The 18,113-nt window shown below is 36.5% G+C and overlaps 2 pseudogenes; both read left to right on the top strand.

The window, feature by feature from the left end:
* The first annotated feature begins 3,577 nt into the window (after positions 1 to 3,577).
* On the top strand, positions 3,578 to 4,500 carry LOC101391936 (olfactory receptor 52A1-like; annotated as a pseudogene).
* Positions 4,501 to 9,130: 4,630 nt separating this feature from the next.
* On the top strand, positions 9,131 to 17,139 carry LOC101404472 (olfactory receptor 52A5-like; annotated as a pseudogene).
* The last annotated feature ends 974 nt before the right edge of the window (positions 17,140 to 18,113 follow it).

Below are 18,113 nucleotides of genomic sequence, written 5' to 3' on the forward strand. Positions count from 1 at the left end.
CCAAGGTTTCATCATTGCATCTAGTACCAGTTAAGTTTAGCTACAAGAAAGGCTAGAAACCTGGTGAAAGATGTCAAGGAGAAAGGTACCAAGTGCATAACTTTTTCTTAGAATTTATGATTTGTTCTCATGATAAAAGGTATACTAACTGATCTCCCCAAATTTCTAAATATTTGAATGTATATGTATATCATATCATTTTTTTTCTTTCCATCAAGAGCACAGGGTAAAATTTATTCACATATATGAGGTGTATAACAATTGTTTTGGAAAGAAGAGAGGGAGAAAAGGGAGAAAAGTATAAATGGAGGGATGGAGAAAAATTATTCAAATGAGCAACAACTTAATCAGAACTCCCTATGCTAGGATTTAGAAATGTCCATCCTAATTGGTCATTCAGAGAATATTCCCAAATTTACAAAATAGCTAAAATGAAATAAAAAACTGAAGAATGAGATTACAGGAGAATGATATATAAAAGTGTGATAAAAGAGCAATTATGAATACAGATTTTTCTTTCCAGAAGTGTCTTAGTGAAAGGAAAAGACAAAAGGATATTTATTTAAATAGAATTCATTGACAGAGGAACATGTCTACATTTGAGAGGATTTTAGGTTTTCTGCAAATGAGGACAACAGAAAGTGAATTCAGCTTATAAAAAGAAAACTTGTGTATATTAATTTCTCTGCGTTTTGCCTAAGGGGAAAAAAGAATAAAGGAGAGAAAAGAAGTTTCTGTAAGTTGTAGAAAGGATTTCAGAGATATTCAGTGTGAATGAACCCAAGAGGGCTTAGTTAAAATCTACTGGGACCCAGGTGTTTCTGGCTACTGGGTAGGAAATCTCTCATTCCATGTTTTCAACTCCTCCTTCTCCACACATTCACCAGGAAATATTACAGTTGGTGGCTAGCAGCTTTCTTAGCCAATTCAAGCTCAATAAATTGATCTGTGCCCCCAGAATAATACAGGACTTGTTGTGAGTATTGTTGGAAGGTGAAAACACAAACATGATCTCAGACAGACTTACAGAAGAGAGAGAGTATCTGTATTGCAGAGACAAAAGGAAAGCATGAAAGGCTATCCCAGAGTGTCCACATATTGGCAGATGGCCCCAGCTCCAAATGGATGAGGGTTGCTGCATTGACTGGGTGCTGTTACACAGGGTGCAGATAGAAGAAGAGCATTGCAGAACACAAAATGCAAAAGAGTGAGACTGGAATCTCAGGAGGAGAGAAGATGTGACGGGTAATAAGTAATGAGTGACAGTGTTGTAAAGAAATGACAATCCTCTTCAGATATCCTGTAAGAGCAGAGCCAGCTCCCAACACAAATTGGTAAGTTAGTCTCATTATTTCCAAGTTTACCCCCATAACGTTTCATTACCAGCTTTTCCAAAAATAATCACTCCATCCCACCAGCCCTGTACTCACTGATGTACTTCCACCTGCCATCCTACTCTCTATACCTGTTGGATAATGCTCACAGGTTAACTCCTTATATTTGAATGTCAGACACTGTGATTGTTATTAAAGGATGCCTAGTCCAATTCTCTTTATCTGTCAATAAAAAATTCTTTATCCCTGTTAGAGTCAGAGATCTACGGATAGGAGATTCACAGAATTAAATATTGGGGAGCAAACCTGTGGAGACCAAGTACTTGGTTGACTGACTGGTCTATCCTACACATGTCAGCTGATAGAGCCTTCCTATCATGTAATGACCATTGCTGACTTGGTTCTTTCACTTGAGGTTTAGCAGCATTAACTACAGCTGCTTCCTCCATTACTGACATATTTGGTGACATTCAGTATATGTTTAGCTGAGTCTGAGCTTGCTGACACAAAGCAAATTTCTCGCAGTTTGTAAAATAACGAAATCACCTAACCTATTTTTCACAGACTCACAAACATTTCTCTAATGTACAGCTTGAAAATTTCTTGCTTAAATATATATATATATATTTTTTTTTGGTGAGGAAGATCAACCCTTAGCTAACATCCATGCCAATCCTCCTTTATTTGCTGAGGAAGACTGGCCCTGGGCTAACATCTGTGCCCGTCTTCCTCCACTTTATGTGGAATGCCGCCCCAGCATGGCCTGACAAGCGGTGCGTCGGTTCGTGCCTGGGATCCGAACGCAGGCTGCCAGCAGCAAAGCACACGCACTTAACCACTACAACATGGTGCTGGCCCCTTGCTTGAATATTTTAATTATTACAAAGTAATGATATTGATCAGAGATGAACTTTCAGATAAGGCATAAGAGCCCAAGTTTTCAGAAAATTCAGTCTTCCTTGAAATGAGAGGTGATTAAATTTTCTGTATTTGCCCTATAGCCCATTCTTGAATCATTTCCGGTGTTCCAAGGTGTGCCCTCTGTCTTCTGTTTCTAGCTCTATATTTGACTCCCTTTAAAGAATCTGTCCTTTCAAACTTATTTTCTATTAACTTCTTATGCCTCAGCTCACAAAATGATTCAAGCATTCCAGATGATCTAGAGTTCATTAAAGATTAATGAGCCTAAATGGGCCAAATCTCATGCTAATCACAGCTCTAAACAGCTTAAGCCCAAGAAACTAGCCTCTATTCTGGCTAAGTTACCCCTCTATGCATTTTCGTATGTTCTGTAGTCATCATGAATGAGTCTTCTTACACCCTAGGCACAGCTGCTGCAGATTTCCCTGCCTCCCATAGATCCCTACCATCTATGGGAGATAGATATACTGTAGATATACTGTAATGTGTATTACAGAATTTCAGGTATTTTGTGGACACAACTATTTTCAGGATTTCAGCTGTAGAGGCAAAATAAAATATAGTTCTACTAGTATAGAATAGCAAGGAACTTGGACACAGATCATCAAAAATGCATGGATTTGAATGACCTTTCCTGAAGCGCTTCCTTCACATTCTTTTGAAAGCATATCCAGTCTAACAAGGATATATAGACACGCACAGATATTATGTTTAGCTATAATGTTACACAGAACATATAGATATATAAATATTCTCATGAGTGTCGACTCTTTCTATTTCAAATCTCTTTCACAGGGACTCTTACACTAATGTACTAGTCAGATAATAAGAATTTGGTGGTCCAAACTGACAGTTCTTGCATTAGAAACAATTGGGAATAACAGCATAGAAGAGGAGCAGCTGGAATAGGGGATATGGAATGGGGGATATGGAGTGATGCATCTAACTCTGATTAAAATGCAATTTCCAAGGAAAATAAATAAGTCTATTTATTTTGTCCACAGGTCTAGAATGGGGATAACAGATACGTCAGCAGTTAATTCCCTTATCTAGGTGATTTTGCTGGTTCTAATGCAGTTCACCTGCAGTGCACATAACATCTTATTGTGGTACAGTGATTGTGGATGCTCTTCTGAAAACAGTGATATGTCTCTATGGATCACTCTTCCCTTGAATAATATGAATAATATGCATGCTATGTTCTTGGAGTTCTACCATAATTAGACAGACTCAATATGATGACTTTGAAAAGAAATAAGAAGTAGAAGATGAACAGTAACACTGACTAACAATTTGTTTGCATCACAAGGACCAAAGACACTATGTCCATGTCCAACATCACAGTCTTCACGCCTTCTATGCTGACACTAATAGGGATCCCAGGACTAGAGTCTGTGCAGTGCTGGATTGGGATCCCATTCTGTGTCATGTATCTCATTGCTATGATTGGAAACTCCTTGCTTCTGATCATCATCACGTCAGAGTGCAGCCTCCAGGATTCCATGTACACTTTCTTAGGCCTGCAGCCAGGGATATTGCACTTAGTACCAGCATTATGCCCAAGATGCTTGGAATCTTCTGGTTCCATATGCCAGACACTTATTTTGATTCCTGCTTGCTTCAAATGTGGTTTATCCACACGTTTCAGTGCATGGAGTCAGGCATCCTGCTGTCCATGGCGTTGGACCATTATGTGGCCATCTGTTACCCACTAAGACATGTTGCCATCTTCACCTACCAACTAATCACCCAAACGGGCTGTGGTAGCACTCAGGGCTGCCATTCTTGTAGCCTCATGCTTATTATTGATAAAGTGCCCGTTTCAATTTTATCACACAACAGTCATCTCCCACTCCTACTGTCAGCACATGGCCATTGTGAAACTGGCTGCAGGAAATATCCAGGTCAACAAAACCTTTGGTTTGTTTGTGGCCTTCACAGTTGCTGGTTTGACCTCATTTTCATCACTTTGTCCTATGTACAGATATTTATCACAGTTTTTCACTTGCCCCAGAAGGAAGCCAGGTTGAAAGCTTTCAATACTTGCATTGCTCACATCTGTGTCTTCCTCCAGTTGTATCTACTTTCCTTGTTCACACACAGGTTTGGTTCTCAAATCCCTCCTTATATCCTTATCCTCTTTTCCAGCTTATGCTTGCTGGTCCCTCCATTTCTCAATCCAATTGCCTATGGTGCAAAGACCAAGCAGACTCGTGTTTATGTGGTCAAAATGTTCTGTTCTTAAAATCCACCATGATTAATACCTTCATGCCTTCCTCTTTATGCAATAACAACAGTCTCTCAAAATTAAACGAAATAACAAAAATTACACATGATTTGAGATGCTTGAGTTTACTATTTAATTATTTTCTGAAATTTTCCAGCATTGTTAAGTGGTTTTCAGATCATCATATACCATGAGAACTATCAGTCAGTGAGGTTGTGGATCCTACCTGGGCAATGAGCTTGAGAAACATAGAAAGAGCAAAATAGTGAACATATGTCATTTAGTTTAGTCTTTTAAATTTTAGTCCCTGGTTGAACTTCCTTCTCTAAGAATACTTCCCCAGAAGGACTCACAAATTACCATGCATTGTTCACTGAATTTAAATGTACCCAAGGCATATTGTTCTATGGTGTCCAGGTATCAATGAAACCATGCTGTTAACTCTGTTTCTTGATCATTCTAGTCCTCTTAGAAAAAAAGAAATCAAAGGAAGTGTATCTTAACCATGTTGTGTACAAAAAAAGGAAACAAAAATCTAAACATCCCTTTAAATATCTAATGGAACAGTAAAGTCTAAAAATTTCAGTAAATTTCCAGGGGCCTTTAGGAAGTTACAGTCACAACAGTCATGAAAATTCAAGTGTTCTGTTTTACTCTTCGGCTACATTCAACATTTAATGCTTTATTCATTCATCAACTGTTATCACAATCCTACAATATTATAAACATTATGCTAGAGAATAACGGCATATGGTAAATTTGATACTTTGCCTAAGTTTCATGAAGTTTTAGCCTTATGTTTCTGAGAAAAAGAGTCAAGAAAATAAGAAACAAGTATAGTGCTATCCGTTGATTGCTGGTTAGCCAAGATAATGAAACATTGAAACTAACTGAAAGCAGCAGTCAGGAAAGTTATATTGTTTTGTTTTCTATTTTAATTAGGAAGTCTGATTCTTGAGTAATGACTAATGAGTGTCCAAGCAAGTAAGGACCCACCCTGCCGGGTAGACAGTAGAGAAGATTTAACCAGAGAATGTGATTACAGGTAGCCACACAGTTTTTTTTGTTTTTTTTCAATGTGAGGTACAACATGGAAAGACAAGGAAAATACAAATATCAAGAATGGCCATGGGCGCTGTGCAAAGTCATTGAACGTTATTCTGAAAGCTATAATGTGTCGTTGGAGAGTTTTCCTCTATTAGAAAGGCATGTGTTGTTTGTGTGTATGTATGTGTATGCATATGTGTGTGTGTCTGTATCTATTTCAGTATGACGCAGCATATCTTCTCAGTTCATATAAAACATGATGTGTTTAAATAAGTCAACGCTATTATATCAATGAAGAGATGTAGGGTTTTCTCTAAGATTAATGACTTGAAAACTTTAGGAAAGTATATTTTTTCCTGAGAACCTCAGCTCATAGATCATTTTTTAAAAAAATTATGGAAAATAAGCATATGTGTGCAGATGTCCATGCTTTGATTCACGACATTAAAATCACTGCGTATGTAAGAAATATTAGACTGCATGTCACATAGATGATGGATACTCTGATTGGTTTTATTAACTGGGCTTGATTACGTATCTCCAGCTGCTGAGGATGACTATTTGTAAATCTGGATGATATCTTGGGGCATCTTTTGAGACTCTTTTGAATATCAATATTTATTAGATATTATTAGATTGGATTTCCAGTAGGGGTTGTTGTTCTTAGATTACATAATTTTTTTAGGAATAAAACTAAAATAACATCACAGAATTTCATAATGTTCTAGCTAGGGTTCAAGAAACTTTTATGTAAAAGACCTAACAAATAGCTTATCCTTTGTGCTCAAAGAGGCAATTCAAGAGTATCATGGAGCTATTTCTAGAACAAAAGAGAAAACATATTTCCACAAAAATTTTGATGACATTAAATAATAATATTAGTAATCATAATCACAATTGTGTAGTTTTTCTGTGATACAGGTCTGGGAATTCGAAGCATGGCATCCATTTTTCTCTGGGGGATAACATTATGCCTAAAAGGGGCCAAAGCAAATTTTCCCTACCATCAAACTCATTCCAAAAGTTCATCTGTAAACACCATTCTTAGCTAGCGGACTATAAAGATATAGGAACAGGCCAGCTTAGGGTGATCACCTATAATTCTCAGCTTATTTGGAGAAGTTTGTAATATGTCTAACAATTACTCATTCTGGCAGTAGTCATCTTGAAAATATGTAGGAATATAAAACCAACACAGAGACAGAATGTGAAATTAGACAGTATTTGCACCATCTTCAATTGCCATTATCCCATAAAATATCTACTCTAGAGTCCAGATAGTTCAAGCATTATGGTCTTTAAATTATCAGAACCAGTTCCAAACTGGGACCTATAGATGGAAAAGGGGAAAAAAAAAGGTCACTCTAAGTACTAGAGGATAACCAGGACTCTCCATTGACCCAGACACACATCTGAAGTGAACAACTCTGATTCATCTGGATAGAGAAACAGTGTAACGTGTTTCTCACAGTGACAGAATATATGGGCTTATATGACAGGCTATTTGAGTTGGAGTTAGCCTATGTCTAAGAATAAGTAGTCAATACACGTGAGAGGAGGGTCTAATGCAGGTCAAGTTCTACCTGAATATCTGAGGATTGCCCCTGAGTAATAAATATCTATATTTGAATAAATTAACTCTAATATAGTGATAAAAAGCATGGGATTAGGAGTCAAATGCCTGAGCTGTTAGTCCTTCTCCAACCCATATTAATTCTCTGAAGTTATCAAAGTTTCAGAACTTTCTGAACCTATGTGGACTCATCCCTAAAACAGTGTTTCATGAGTAGCTATGAGGGTCATACAAGATAATACAAATGCAGGGCTTGAATTGCTCTGAAATAGTTGTCCTTAATTTTTACATTATATCCTAATAGCATTAGAATCCATGAATCATTTTAAAGCCTTTAGAAGAAAGAGGAAGAGGAGAAGAAAAGGAGGAAGGGGAGGTGACTTTTAAGTAAAACCTTGACAGATGAAATTCTAATCAATAATTTTACCTTTTAATGCCCACACGACCCATCTGCTGGATGGCTTTGTTCTCCATTGCTAGACTGCTTCCCAATATGATTTTTTCCCAAACATCACACCATTTTTGGTGTAATTTCCCTTTTTTATTAAAATCACATTGCCATGTGACATTTATATAAATTGCTTTGTCCATGGAAACCACTGAGACCAATTGTTTTTGCAATGTGTATCTCTTTTTATGATCCTCCTATAAATGAGATAGTCACAAAGACTCAGAATACAAAATTTCACATAAAAATAAATTTAATACTAAGAAAGGCCTCTTTGCTCTGAATGGTTATATTTATAACCAATAATTTGTAACAGCACTAGAATAAAGGAAAATATTGTCACTGAAATAAACATTAGAAAGCAGACATCTTCTGCAACATTTAAGTAAAAATAAGTTTTTTTTCAAATTTTTGTAATCAGCAGTAGCCTTTTAATTTAATTAATTTATTTTATATGAGAGGGCAACTCTGAGAAAGTACGTATACATTGCCGTGGACTGAAATGTGTCCCCGAAATCCATATTTTGAAGCCCTAACTCCCAATGTGATGCTAATTGGAAATGGGGCCTTTGAGACATAGTTAGACTTAGATGCTAAGTCACAAGGTTGGGAACCACAAGATGGGATTAGTGACCTCATAAGAAGAGGCACCAGAGAGCTTTCTCTCTTTCCTTGCCATGTGAGGACACAGCAAGAAGGCGGACATTTACAAGCCAGAAGGAGAGCTCTCACCAGAAACTGACCATGTTGGGATCTTCATCTTGGACTTCTAGGCTCCAGAACAGTGACAATGTAAATTTCTGTGTTTAAGCCACCTATTCAATGGAATTCTGTTATGGCAGCCTGTACTGAATAAGGCAGAAATCTACATACTTTAATTATCAACAAAAAGATCTGAATGTTTTGAAACAAATATATGCATTGTCACAAAAATAAAGACATATTACATTGAATGGTAAAAATAAAAGAAAGAATAGAGGAGGGATGATACCAAGAAGCAGAATAGGAAGCCCCAGACCCTTTTTGCTCCCACACTGACACTGACTCAACAACATCCCTGAATCGAAGTGCTAACAGCAAACGGCGCTAGGTTGGGAGCCCCTGAGAACAAAAGCAATAGTTTGGACTAGCATGCACTCACTCTCTTTAGTCCACCCCCAACCCAATTCACTTTGACAGGAGATTGAGAAATCCCCAACTTCTTGCTTCTCCCTAGGGAGGCAAAGTATTGCAGTGAGTGTCCAAGGAAGTGGCTATGGGGAGGCTTCTCAAGGTGCTGGTTTCTGTTTCACCTCTTTTGGAGCACTGACAGAACCTGGCATACTCAAGATGCCTGGGGACTGCAGAGAATAAAAGAGCTGCGTCACTTTCTGCTGCTCCAGAGAACCTGCAGTACCACACATTTGCCAGATGGAAAAGAGATTATAAATTCCTGACAAAAGAAACTCTCAAATCCCTCTAATTGAGAATTTCCATGTACAAATACAGAGAAGACATATCCACAGAAACATTTGACAGGCCCCCAGAATCTCTGGCCAGGCTTATTGATGAAGGTTTTTCCAAGTGAAAGCCAGTCCATAATGACTAGAAGAGGCTGGCTGCTGTTTGATCAATTTCATACATCCCAGCACAAACTCACAAGGCACATGGAGGTAGAGGAAAACCTGAATCCATCAGAAGAACCATGTAAATCTCCAGAAATCAATTCTAAAGAAACAGAGGTATATGTATTAGCTGACAAAGAACTGCAAATAACCATCAGAAAGATGTTCAATGTGTGAAGGAAAACCATACATGAACAATATGAGAACATTAACAGAGGTAGAAAATATAAAAAAACATCAAACAGAAATTTTGGAATGAAAACGTCAATAACTGAATTGAAAAATTCACTACAGGAGTTTAACATCTGTCTTGATCAAGCACAACAGAAAATTATTGAACTCAAAAACAGCTAATTTTTTTAAAATTGATATATAATTTATATACCATAAAATTTACCCTTCAAAGTATACTTGTGTCTGGTTTTTAGTGTATTCAATATTGTGTAACCATCACTACTATAATATTCCAGAACATTTTCATCATCCCCAATAAAGATATCCCATTGCCATTAGCAGTCACTTCCCATTCTGTCCCGTCCCCTGTCAATGCCAACCACTGATCTACTTTCTGTCTTTATCGATTTGACTCTTCTAGGCATTTCATGTCAGTGAATCATACAACACATAGCCTTTTATGTCTGGCTTCTTCCACGTAGCATAAAGTTTTCAAGGATCATCCATGTTGTAGCATAAATCAGAACTTCATTTCTTTTTACGTCTGAATGATATTCCATTCCATGGGTATACCTGAGTCTACTCTGACACCTGGCAGGCAGGACTTTGGCCAAATAAGCTTTCAATGACCCCTCTCTTCTCTGCATGGTAAGGACTCTCACCTTAATTCAGACAATTCTACAAATAATATAGGCATGGCCAGGCCCTTCTATTTTCCATTTTCCCTTTTCATTTACACATATTTCTTCTCCCTTGATGAATTCTATCAACCATCCATAGTGAGAGGTATTCAACTTCCCTTTATAATTCTGTTATATTTAAAAATTAAATGTTTTGTTTCAGGGTTTCTCTGGAAAACATGCAGTGATAAGAGCCTCTTCTGAAATTTTTTTTTTTTTTTTTATGAGGAAAATCAGCCCTGAGCTAACATCTTATGCCAATCCTCCCCTTTTGGAGGCTGTGGAAGATTGGCCCTGAGCTAACATCTGTGCCCATCTTCCTCTACTTTGTATGGGACACCGCCACAGCATGGCTTGACAAGCAGTGTGTGGGTGCGCTCCCTGGATCTGAACATGTGAACCCCCAGCCGCCGAAGTGGAGAGCGCACACTTAACAGCTTGCGTCACTCGGCCGTGCCCCTCTTCTGAAAATTTGCTCTCGGTATTTCACATTACTTTTTGCAGAGAAATACATTTCCTTTAAAATGCTTATGGAATCAATTATTTCTATATGATTGTAGAAATCCTAAGGAACTATATCTGTTACCAAATACAGAGTCATTTTTTTAAAATATTTTATTTGCCTATAGCTCTAAAAGGTTTAAACTAAATAGTATCTAAAAATATTTCTGTCTCTAACATTCTATAGAATTATGATTCCTTGAGCATCAAACATTTTTTGCATGTTTCCAAAACAATCTTAGGAGTCATTCAATGGGTCTGTATTATTAGTCACATTCTATATAAAAAGATGTGTACAGATTTCAGAACCTGCTGACCTCATATCTGCCTACTTCATATTCTGTCGAAAGTATTCATCATTTTTTTTCCTTCAGCATATTTCATTTTATGTTGGGCCCATCTGTTGTCACTTTGGTGGGTGGTTGGCACCTTGCATTACATGGTTGGTTGTTCATTTTCCTGGTGTAGATACTGCAGCTATGGCTGATTTCAATCTCCTAACATGGAGTCACTGAGTGAAGAGCTGGGAAGAGATGCAAACAGCACTCCTAAGCCAGTATGAGCTGGCCCCAGATAACTGTCCTCAGTCCTGAACCATTGGTTTTTCTGGGATGAATATAATTTTATTGCAGTTTAACAACAAGATTAAGTCAGAGAGTCTTTCAACGCAAAAAGACAGATCTACTAAATAGGGCAAGACCCAATGACACAGGGCAAACACACTGTGACTCCAAGTAAGCTCATCATGTCTCTCAGGCAGAAGCAGGTAATCCAGTCTGTTTAGCCTTTCTTTTATGCTGTGTAAAGAATGGGAATTTTTTCTTCTCTTCTTATTATTAAACATTTACATCCCTTTTGCAAGGCACTACCCTTCCTTAAACTAAGTAAATATGAGCCATGAATAATAGTTCCCAGCTGAGATGTACATATAGATAGTATGGCTGCCACCAAAAAGTTAGAAAATATATATAAAAATTTCATCAGAATTTGGTACATGGCTGGGACAATTTGGTGAGAGCTGGTTTGGATACAGAAAAGATTTGTGTCATCAAAGTTCATGTGGAAGAAGTTCAGAAAGTGAAGGCGATTGAGGCTCAGAGTCGAAGTTTCCACAGTCAACCCCCTTCATGGGCTTATATAAGACATTAGTGCCTCCTTGACTGGAAGTAGATTACAAATATTCCTTTTAGCGCTCTGACAACATGTCCACACTGATTAGTCTGAATATCTCAGGATGTTTTTATTTCCCTTTAACGGCTCATTATTTTTGTAAATGTAAGTATTATTGACTTCTTTTGTGTTGTCTTGGGGAACTTTCTTCTCTTAAGAATATTTAAAAGAAACTTCATTTTGGTTCTCAGTCGCAAAGAGAAACCAGAGTTTGAGAATTTTTTTCAGATGCAGAACTGCTATCAGACAATGACTCTTGTAAATTCTGAACCATATTGTGCTTCCTTTTTTACCCTTGTCCCAGGTGAACCTAAAAACTCACCAGGGATTGGTGAAAACCAATCCTCTAGGTGTGTCCAATACTACAAAACACTCATCCTTCACTATCTGAAACATCAAAAGATCCACTCTATGGCTTCTACTTGAGTTACTACAGATGATCCCTGGTAAGTCTTTGGGCTTAGGTACTGCACTGTGTGGAGAAATTAAGGACCGGTTTCAAAGAGAACACAAATCCTATGTCATCCAATATGATGCCAGCGTGATTAAAAAAGCAATAGAATCTTACAGTACTTGAGGGTTCAAATACTAGGAATTTTTGTGTCATGCTTTTCAGAATATTTCTGAATCCATTAATGACACAATGGGTGACAAATTTTAAAGTCAGGTTGGCAAATAGTAGGACCTCTAAAGAATATCTGGGCTAATAAATGAATGGAAAGCTTATTTGTTAAAAAGTCAGGAAATTATGTATATTTAGACTGGGAAAGATTCAGGGGAAATGATACTCTTCAAGTCATTTAGGGGAAATGCTAATTCAGGTGAAATTTTCATCAAATATCTGAAGTTTTTCATGAGAAAGAGAGGATAAACATCTGTGGATTGGTAGCTGGCATTTATGGACATTTCAATACACTTTTAAGTTTCTTTCTAAATATTTTACATGGATTATATCATTTAATCCTCTCAGTCACCCAATATTGTGTTTCTATCTATTAACTTTATTTTAGCAATAAGGAAATTGCAACACATAGAAAATTCATAACTACCTAAAGGAGTGCAATCCTAAGTAATGACATCTAGGATTTAAACTATCTTGAATGACTTTGGAACCTGTGCATTAACTGCCATGATCCAAAGTTGTTGTCTGTTATTGAAAGTTGGACTGTAGATTTAGAAATTTACTGAAAAATTAAGAGGGAGACAATGTGAGGCTCAGTAGAAAGAATACCTATCTGACATTTGGAGCTGCCCTGCAATGTGGCAAGCTATCTCAAGAACACAAAGAGAGTTCTATATCACTGGAGGCCTTGAGGCAGAGGTCAAAGGGTGAATATTAGAGACTTTATGGAAGAAAGAGATTTCTGAGATTGTCGGGAGGGTGGATTTACATCATAAATCTCATAAATCTTTTGAATTCTGGGAATCAGCCTGAGTCAGAATTAGACTTCTAAGTAGCCCCAGTGGTTTAGGGTTTATGTTATACATGAAATTTGTAATTATTTCACTAGGGTATGAATTTTAAGGGTTTAAGATATCTTTCTTCCCTCTTCTAAGCATCTACATATCTGTACACAGAAAGTTGATTCCCCCTTGTTTTTTGTAATCTGGTGCTGCAACTGTCAACCCAAGAACATCTTTAGCCTCATGTCTCTCAACTTCCCTACATCAAGTCAATGAGTCCCACAGATATTGCTTCCTTGAAATTCATCTGATATTGCTACCTCACTCTATGATATCCCCTCTGGACTATCACAAATATTTCTCTAACTTGATCTCCCTATGCTGAGTTTTCATGCCCCTCAAGCCATTCATCAAGCTTCTAGCAGACTGAATTTAAAAAGGCAAAATGCTACTGGCATCTAATGTGTAGGAAACAGGAATGCTGCTAAACCTTCTACAATGTAGGGAATAACTCCCACAACTAAAAATTTTCCGATCTAAAATGGCACTTGTGCTGAGATTAAGACACTCTGTCTTGGAAGAATATCAATGAGGCCTCATGAAGATGGAAATGTAAAACTGTGAGGAAGAAAGGTATGTACTTTCCTCATATAATGTATAGTCTTTTAGACTGAAGATAGTCTTTTTGATTTCATTTCCCTGCTAGTTTCTTTACTTGCTTCCTCCTTCTCTTTTTACTCCCTTCCTCTGATTACTCACATTATGTATTTTTGTAGAGCTTCAGCTTATTTGTTATTCTCCAAGAATCCTCTAGGTCAAATATTACTCATGTGGCCATGTTTAATTTCCCAAATTATTATTCCTAATAAAAGCAGTAGCATACATTTGAGCCAAGTCACAGAGATTGTTGGCAAGTATATGGATGATATGTTGTTGCAAATGCTGTCCTATCTCAGACATGTACCAACTAATAAACATGTATCATAAAGTGTATATTATACCTATTTTCTGAATTAAAAGATAATATAGAAGTTGTTCATTCAGAATCTGAAAAGGCACAAATAGATTAAAATCTTTAGTATATTTTTGTACAACCCCGTCTGATTTAGCTACATTCTGATACATATCTTATAATATTTATTGAATTATAGTTATAAAATCTCAGTGGACACAAATTTTTTAATTGTTATTTCTGGGCCAATATACCGTGGAATTTGTATCCAAGTAGATTTACTTATAACAACAACAAGTTTTAGTTCTTCATTAATAGAATAGAGTAATGCTACCAATATCAGAAGCTAAGGAAAATAAAATAATCTAAATATTTAAAAATCCTGAGAAGTTTAATGACATACATTTTTAATAAATGGTAGATGCTACTTTTTGAATTCCAAGCAATCGGCACAATGTAGGTGCTTCATAAATATAGGATGAATAAATTTCTCGTTGTTCCCCATTTACTTCTTGGAATATCGTGCGACTTCATGTATATTAAATACAATCGTTAGGAAATAAACTTCTAATTTGCGTGTAGTCTGATGTGAGGAAGATCTTGGTTGACATATTATACATTTACTAAACAGAAGAGTTCCTGAACAAACGGTCTTAGAAAAGAAAGCTTCACTCAGTGTTGACTAAGTTTTAAGAAAAGAAGCAGGAAATGCTTTTGCAATTGACACGTGGCAGGTTATAGGTATCTTTTCATGTCCCAGACACAGACACAGTCTAAATTTATCAGAGGAAAAAAACTTGAAGGTTGATGGAGAGGATATGATTGTGACATTTTTCTTAATTTCAGTCTATTGTTTTAGGTCTTCCTCACCATCTTTATCTGCCTATACTTTGTTTAAATGGTGTCAGAAAACGATCATTGCAAATAATAAAAGAAAATAGCTATAATTTGTAAATTAACACTTTTCATATACTGGGGTGGAAATATTTTCTTAAAGAAAGGTTAAATACAGGTTGCAGGGAATCAGCAGGCAGGAAAACCTCCAGAGCTTTGGAAAATGATAAGGCAAAGCACCTCATAGGAGGCCCTGGAAGCAGACAGTGTTAGGTGTTGAAGTAAGCAGCGAAGGACAGGACCATGAAGAGGATGCATGTAGTCCTATAAAAAAACAATGTGCAGAAGAAAAATTTCCCCTCTACAGAAATTGTGTTTTGAGTGGATAGAAGACGCATAACACTATAAGAAAAGAAAACTATATATTTCATGGAGACTTCTGTTTTATTATAAATAGTGAAGAGTAAATAACTATTCAGGCTTAGAAATATAATAATGGTTATTGATGAGGAAAGAGAAGAGTGGAAGACAAAGACTGGCACTTGATATTAAATATTACAGATATGCAAATAATGGGGCACTCTGAGAACAAGCTCTGATAGGACTGCTGAGGAAAATACCCATGGATTAAAAAATAATGGATTCTTTTTCTTAGAGAATAAGTTGGAAAAGGTGCAAGATGTATTGTTGGATTTTGGGAAAGCATAGCAAGTTTGAAAAATTAGGTTGAAAATGTTCTGAGAGAGTTTTTGAGAAGGACCAGACTATGAAGAGACTAATATGAGAAAAAAAAAAACTAGTGAGCTGTAAAATAGAAAAATATTCTGATCAAACTAGTCTACTGATTATGATCAAGCAGAATGGTCTACCACTACTGTGTATCCTCTATGTCCAGCCTAGGTGGAGATTAGTTCCTGAAATATCTTTCCTCTACATGAAATGATTTTTCCCCCAATTCCAATTAGCAGGTCACCAAAAAGCACAGATGATGATTAGCAAACACAAATTAAAGGGAATCTGTTTCGTACAGTAGTTATGGACTAGAAGGAAGTCATCAAATCCATTTAATTTTGCACATGGATAATGACTAAGGCATCTAGAAACACAGAACCTGATGGTTGATCTTTCAATGACTTTTGGAAAAGAGATAGAAAATTAGAGATGAGTAGTTGGGGTAGAAAAGATAAAATGGTATACTCCTAATCTACCTAAAGCATATTTTTCTAAAATAAATTATTTTTTATTCATGAAACCTTGACAGGGAACAGAAGATGAGACAGAATTATCATTCCCTGGTTCCTCTGACCAAATCAACTTGCTCATATTCAATAGCTTCCTCATCAGGCCCTCCGTACCAACACTCATCAGAATTCCTGGCCTGGAGTCAGTGCGGTGGATTGGGATTCCATCCTGGGTCAGCAACCTCCTTGCTGTGATTGGAAATTCCCTAATTTTAGTTATAATGACACATGAAAAAAGCCTTCATAAACCCATGTACATTTTTTTGGTGATGTTAGGGGCCACAGTCACTGCACTTAGCACCTGTATTCTTCCTAAAACTTTAGATACGTTCTGGTTTCATTTGTCAGAGATTTCTTTTGAAGCCTGCCTTCTACAATGTATTTTATTCACTCATTCCAGGCAATTGAGTAAGGTGTACTACTGGCTATGGCTCTAGATCACTATGTGGCCATCTGACCACTTGAGACATGCCACTATCTTCTACCAACAACTCTTGACTCACATTGGAGTTGGGGTGACAACAAGGGCTGCCATTCTTGTAACACCATCCCTTACCAAATGCTTATCCAATGTCTTCTTAAACTCTACCAAACTGCAATCATTTCCCACTCTTATTGTGAACCCATGACCATTGTGAAGCTGGCTTCTGAAGATATCTGGATCAACATGATGTATGATCTATTTCTTGCTTTCAACGTCTTAGGGTTTGACATAATCTTTTTCACCTTTTCCTATGTTCAAATCTTTATCAATGTCTTTCAACTGTCCCAAAAGGAGGCACGATTCAAGGCCATTAATACATGCATTGCCCACATTTGTATCTTCCTACAGTTCTACCTCCATGCCGTCTTCTCTTTTTCACACATAGGTTTGCTTCTCACGTACCATGATATGTTCACATCCTTCTATCAAACCTTTACCTGTTAGTCCCACCTTTTCTCAACCTTATTGTTTATGGAGCAAAGACCAAACAAATTTGTGACTATGTCCTAAAAATATTTTTCTCCAAAAAAAATGTCAATTTTTAGTGGCCCCTTCTATAGAGATTTTAGGTTGATTCAAAGTTGCAACTTGAATATGGTAAAGTTATATCTTCTACAAATATCTATGTACAGAAAAAAACCCTTTAAATATCAGGTGCTCATAATGAAGGAGGTATTTAACAAATTATCAAAATACTTAAAAATGTTGGTTTGCTACTCATACAAAGAACAAAACTCTCTCGTGCTGAGATTTCAAATTGTTTCTGTTATTCTATTTTGGTCTGTCCCTTTAAAACTAGAATTTCTTTTCTGGCAACTCTTAGACGTACATAGAAACAAAATTGTGGAAAAAAACACTCAATTCCAGGTAAGTTCCAAGAACCATGTCACAAATCAATATTCTTAACAGTTAATCCAACACATAGTTATAATTCTGGCTATGTCTCATTTTCAAAAATCTGCTTGTGAATCTATATTTTGAGAATTTTTTAATTACTTAACTACTTTTGTCTACTTTCTCTGAAATACAGATGAATATAAAAATCATGTAAAATTGGTAATATCAATATCAGTAACACAAAAAGTATATGATGGAAACCAAAGTCTATAAACATTGAGTCATTTAACTAGGAAAGAATTCATGCAAAAGTTTGATAAAATAGTATTAGGCATATTCACAAACATAATTTTTTTAGGAAACTAAAATGCGACCAGTACTTAAATAGAAAACATCTTTCCAGAGACACACATTTTAATGAGTTTACCCAATTGGAGTTTTTCCCAAATTTGGAGGTGTTTAAATATATAGACAAATAAATTCCATGGCATTTAGAAATCACATAGGGCAAGGATGTAGCATACAGGCCCTATGTCTTATTTATACTTGTATCAGTGATACATATATCACTGATGTCTGAGACCTCTTAGGACCTCAGTAAATATGACATTGAATAAAACAATTTAAACATTTCTCTGCTGTTTATCAACGGTATTCAAAAGTAGAACATCTGGTGACTTTA

The sequence above is a fragment of the Ceratotherium simum genome, chromosome 7 (assembly GCF_057802395.1).
Source record: "Ceratotherium simum simum isolate JZ-2026a chromosome 7, ASM5780239v1, whole genome shotgun sequence".
NCBI classification, from domain to species: Eukaryota; Metazoa; Chordata; class Mammalia; order Perissodactyla; family Rhinocerotidae; genus Ceratotherium; species Ceratotherium simum.